At 37.8% G+C, this 6,000-nt stretch overlaps 1 protein-coding gene across 5 annotated transcripts in view; it reads right to left on the reverse strand.

Moving 5' to 3' along the window:
• Positions 1–5,535, reverse strand: part of FOXN3 (forkhead box N3) — a 319,921-nt gene extending 314,386 nt beyond the window's left edge. For all 5 annotated transcript variants that reach the window (XM_019552393.1, XM_019552391.1, XM_019552392.1 and 2 more), the window contains exon 1: positions 5,365–5,535. The gene's annotated coding sequence lies outside the window, so the exon portion shown is untranslated. The remainder of the gene's footprint in view (positions 1–5,364) is intronic.
• Between the last annotated feature and the right edge of the window lie 465 nt (positions 5,536–6,000).

Raw genomic sequence — 6,000 nt, forward strand, 5'->3', positions numbered from 1 at the left:
CAATAGACATTGTTTTATTTTGTTTTATTGCATTTGCTTTATTTTACTCTTTTAAATTATTATTATTCAAGGACCTGTTTTGGGTCCTGTTTTGGCTCAGTTGGGAGATCTAAAAATCATAAACCAGCAAATTCAAATATAAGCCAGGATAGTCTCATTCTGCTTAGTGGGTGCATCTACATGAGATGCTACTGCGCAGTACCTGGAGTTACTTTGCAGTAGCACCGGCAAATACCTTTTCAGTATTCCAAAGTAGTGGCTACTACTGTGTAGTAGCCTAATAATACTGCACAGTACCATATTAGCACTCTTGGTGCTGTGTGATGCGCTACTGCTCAGCATTATTTGGCTACTGCGCATTTAGTGTCTTGTGCAGACGTGCCTGGTGTTTAGAACGGTGATTTGCTTCCTGGTGGCTAATTCTTCTGTCAAGAATGACTCTAATGCAACAGACAGAGGTAGTTAACCAAGTTAGTCTGAAGTCAGGTGGAAGGTAAGGTAGATTTGCTCCTTATAGATTAACTAAATCAGAGATGTGTGGGATACGCTTCATAAGTAGTAAGTATACTTGTCTAATTAAACAATCAGCTCTTAGATTTTATTCATGTACTAGATTTTCTTATAACATTATGTATCTGTTCCATATCAATCTGAGGAAAAAGCCCCTCAATAAACTCAGCTGAGTTCAGTAAATAGATCTCATTAGCTGATAACTGAGAAATAATGTGTTTTCCTGAATACACTTAGTTATTAAATCAATGATGAGCTTAACCTGAACCCTGGATTTGAGCACAAAGCCTATTTTGGGGAGCTATAATCCCAACTTTATCACTGGCCTCTGATCTGGGATCTCAACTTCCAATTTGGAAGTGGTTCAGAGAAGGACCTGGACCTGTATTTCACACATATCTAGTTGTTTTCTGTATTTTCCCCTAAAATACCTATTATATTGGAATGTTGGCACAAATTAATTTATGAAAGAGGACTACATGTTCAAGAATGCCTGAACCCAGTCTGATATTATCTAGTGGTTTGAGGAGAGGTCTGGAAATCAGGGGATCTTAGTTCTATTTCAAGCTCTGCCAATGACTTGCTGTTTAACCTTGTACAAATCACTCCACAACCTTCTGCCTCAGTTTCCTAATCTCTGGAAATTGCCACCCACAGGTTCTGTGGGTATTAATTAATGACTGTTTGTTGATTGGCTGATAGATGAAATTGGGTTTAGGAATTTAAGAACAATTACTACTAATAAATCAGTTAATGTACATTTTTTTTTCTATTCTCAAAATTTTCCCTTTCTATGGGAAAATGCATCTGTGCAACCAAACTGGATACCCAGGCAATCATTATGTAATCTCCATATACCAAAGTCCCATTTCAGCACTACCAATTTTAGAGTCTGCCTTTGAAAATGTGGCTCAGACAATAAAAAATATAGAGGATGGGGAGGAAGAAGAGTGGATTGACAACATTAAACCTCTGCTTTTTACTTTATGTTGCATTTCTGATACCAAAGAATACTGAGGAGTTGGTTTAGTAAAACTTTTACGAAGAGACCTATTCAGAGAGAAATGCTGCTACACAGACATTGTGAAGAATTCTCCATGAAGAATGAAGGGCAAATCTAGAAAACAACTAATCCAGTTCATTTCCTTCGGTTTGTAAAAACAAGTAACTGACATATTTCCTGCTGATGAACGTTCCTGCAGATAAGAGAGCTCCTGACAACAGGAAATTCTTTGCTAGAAGAGAAAGCTTTTACTGTGAAGCCTAACATTCTTCATCTAAGCTCCCAATCAATTAAAAGCAACATCTGGCTAATTATATGCAGGATGAATAAAAATATACAATTGTCCAAATCTCAAAGACTATTCTAACATGTACATGAACCAATATTTGCATGAAACGCTGACATGCTTCAGTTCTACAACACTTGGGAGCCAGCTCTTATTTGCACTCAGGCCACTTTACATCTCTCTGGTAATATAAAGGGACCTTCAAGTTGGGGTAAATTACATTTACATTGATTTTAAGGTGCCCTTAGACTACTCTGACCTTAATGTAAATAAGAAACAGACCTTTTTTTCCTGAATGGACAAAGGTCTAATCTTGAGAGATGCACAAGGCTTCTTTCAAGGTGCTGAGTGCCTCTAATTCAATGTTATGCAGGATCTGGCCCCATAGCCCTAAGAATTACTCAGCAGTCAGCTAGTTTTCCTAAAACCATGAAATATGCAAGCAAAGAGAAAACAAAGGTCAAACTGGTCATTTTCGAAGGTTTCAAACTGATGATTTATACTGAGGGTGAAGCATTCAAGTGCTTTAAACTGGCTGTTTGGTCAGTATAACAGAGCTAAATGAAAATTTAAGGGAATACCAAAATGAAATGCTTCAGAGAAAATGTAATAAAGGCTGAAGACATCTTTCCATCAAAAACATTTGAAATCAGCATCTGCCAGAAAAACAAACAAAAAGACAGTTCACTCATCTCCTTGTGCATTTGCAGAGAGAGATTCCAGTTTTGCTTTGAAAGCAAAATTTCTATCACACCACAAACTTACTGAAAGTCCAGTACAGTGAAACTTTAATTTACCCAAGTAGTAATCTTAGTAGTTTACTCTGTCTTTATTTTTCCACACTGCATTCACGGCTAATAGAGTGTATTTTCCTTTCAGATTTATGTTCTTGCCTTCAGTGCTCTTGAAGAGAAAGGACAGTTCTAATAGAAACAATGATTTAATGTCCACAGTTAACACTTATTAATTCAAGGTTTTTTTTCCCAAGATATAAAGCGGAGTTGTGAAATTGCCTTAGCATTTGAGTTCAAATAATTAACTTTTAACAGGTTTGTAGTTCACAGGAACAAAGTAGGCGGAATTCAGCTCAGTTACAACTCCTCGGAAGCCGATGGAACTATACCAGGAATGAATTTAATCCAACAGTTGGCACCCAAATATTTTTTCTCAGCCCTTCTGTTTTGAGCCTTTTTACAATATGGAACTTGAAACTACAACATAAGCTTCTCCTGGCCCAATGTTGCAGGCCTCACTCAGGCAAGACTCCCACTGAAATCAACAGCAGCTTTGCCTGAGTAAGGAGAGCAGGTTGTTTCCCTTAACTCTTTGTTCTGTTAAAAGTATGAAACAAAATACAGATATGAAATATGGAAGAAGGTACAGTTTTTGTTGTAAAATGACCTTGATTTGACAGGCACAGTCTCAGGTTTCAACAGATGCTGTGGGAAAGGCAGCAGAAGCCAACATGTTCTACAGGCATTTCTGATGATATGCAGGCTTTTTTTTTTTTTTATAAATGGGGAGAGGGGGAGTAGTCTTCTCAGTTTCCATGACAACAATGTCTCCACTTGTCTGTTATTAGATATCATGCACTTCCTGTGTCTAAATTTTTAAGCCAATCAGGAAAGTGTTTATAGATTTTACAGCTTCTGGGACAGTCCCTCTTTAACAAGAGAGCTACTTTAATGACATGTAAGGCTTAGGCTACAAACCTTAAAAGGCCTTACATTTTCAACTGCAAAATGATCACACTTTACGTTGTTTACTGGCTCATGCATGAGATACTCTGAAGGAAACAGGGCTTTCGATGCCTAATTTATTGCCCTCTTTACAAATGCCAATTCTTTTTTAATACTGAGAAAAACTCATTTCCATTGTGTGTTCGTTTTTTATTCTGATTCTCTGCATGTCACAGTGTTAACCTTCTGTGCATAAAAAAATTCAAATCCAACCAATGAGTTTAAAGATCCAGTTACTCCAGTATTGCTCTGGTCTGACATAAATGATACTACAGCCTAAAATTGCTTGTTGTAATAAAAGTTTCCATAAACCAGACTGGGAGTATGATAACACAATAGAATTTGACAGAAACATGTTGATAATACAACCAAAAGCTGACCATGGTCGAAAAAGACTGCTAGAAATGAAAACGCCTGCTTGGCCCAGTGAGGAAATGTCATATATATATTTTGAAGAAATAAACCTAAGAAAAAGTCCAGCTAAGTTAGATGTCAATACTGCAGAAAGGCAAGAAAGGGGAAGCTAATCTGAAAACAGGAAAACACCTCTCTTAATAATAGCACTGAACAAATCAATCTTAACACAAGAGATGAGTCCTTCTAAATGTATGCGTGTGTAAAGTACACCATATACAAATTGTAAAGTATAAACAGGCTGTCTCTATAAAATAGTGATTTAAAAATCAATGAAATGCAGGAACAAAAGAAATACAACAGTGTCTGCCTAAGATTAGTAAAATGAATGTTTGTGTCAATGAACTGGAAGCACACTGGCTATGACAATCTCCACATGGGGGCTGGCAACAGACTATTCCTTTCACATTAAATTCATTTTTTCTTGAATTATTATAATTGTCCACCCCAACTGTTCTCTGATGCATTTCCCAAAGCATGGCTTGCATTTGAGAACTTCTACAACTCGGCTCGGGAATCGAAAACAAAACGAACCAAAACACCCTTCTACTCTGGGCCAATCCTGTGATGTCAAAACTCACTGAAGCCAGAGGGAGGTGCAAACGCTTAGCACCTCCCAGAACCAGGCTCAGTGTCTGTGCAGGATCTGGGCTTAGAGCTCCTGGGGAAAATGTTTTATTTTTCTAAAAATGTCTTTCACAGCTGTGAACAAAATTATTACCAGCTTTGGCCAGGCTGTTTCTCCCCAGATAACAGTTATTAGTACCTAATTCGGAATTCAGAATTTAAAAAAGATCAGAACTGATTTGCTATTTGATATAAATTGTAGCCACAGATTGGGGAATTTGGTTAAAACAACAGAGCCAAGGGAACAGCATGAACTACTCAAAGCAGCACAGCCGCAAAATTCGGAAACGGTCCTCCAGTCCTTAGTCACTGGGTATTTTGCTTAAGTTATATGTAACTATTTCACACTGTAGTGGATGAAGTTATTAACACACATGCATGAATACACACACACACACACACACACACACATCCCTAACTGAACAGAGCAAGCATGTTATGCTTTTCAATAAGAAATGAAGTCAAAAGGTAGTTAACCAACTAAATACCCCCCTCCCCAGAGTTGTGGGGGCTTTTTTTTAATGAACTTACTTTAAAAACTAAACTAATCTGGATGAGGTTATTGTCCATCCTGCATCATATGACAATGTGAGCTTGATGCAGTAGATCCTCTGAAATACATATGAAATTTGGGGATTAAAAAGCCCCTGAAAAACAAACAACCCAAACCTCAAAATCAAAATGTGCACAAATGCAGCTGTTTGAACATTTATAGGCTCCTAATGACAATGCTAAACCCCTGAGTCAAAGATTAAAAGACAGGAAATGAGAACCATTTTAGTTACCTTTTAATCTTTGTTTTTTACTCTTGCTCCCTCCTGCATTAGTTGCTGTTGCAGTTTTGTTATATTCTCACAGTTAATCCTTTCATTCTGGTTTGATTCAGTATTTGGAAGGATCCCTCCAGACAGAATGCAGCCGTAACCCAGACTCCATGCTCACTGAGCTATCCTTGTGTCAGAGGTACTGCTAAAACCACAGAAATAAGGAAACTTTCTGCTGGGTCCTAGTGCTCAACAGAACACAGAGACTCCCACAGTACTAGAGCATAAACAACTCTCTTCTTTTTCTGAGTCTTTTGCCAGCACACAGTGGGGAGCACTGTCACATAAGCGCTTCTTGCTTTAAATCTAAATGCAAACAATGAACATGGACTTGATGTGATTTCATGTGTCCCACATGTGGGGATCAGGATAGAATGCCATCCTGAATCCAAATCTGGATCTCAATTTTACTCCCAGCTCCCATTTAATGGACCAAAACAAAATCTTGGCTTTAAATGCAATCACGCTTCATACAGCGATCAAAATAGCAACCAGCTCTGAATTTTGCAATTTAGGCCTTACTCCCAATGGCCATTATAAAGCCAAAGCGAATTTGTCATTCTTAGTCTGGCAAAAAATCCTGATTAAGACAAAGTG

The sequence above is a fragment of the Crocodylus porosus genome, unplaced genomic scaffold (genome assembly GCF_001723895.1).
Source record: "Crocodylus porosus isolate Cpor-Errol unplaced genomic scaffold, CroPor_comp1, whole genome shotgun sequence".
NCBI classification, from domain to species: domain Eukaryota; kingdom Metazoa; phylum Chordata; order Crocodylia; family Crocodylidae; genus Crocodylus; species Crocodylus porosus.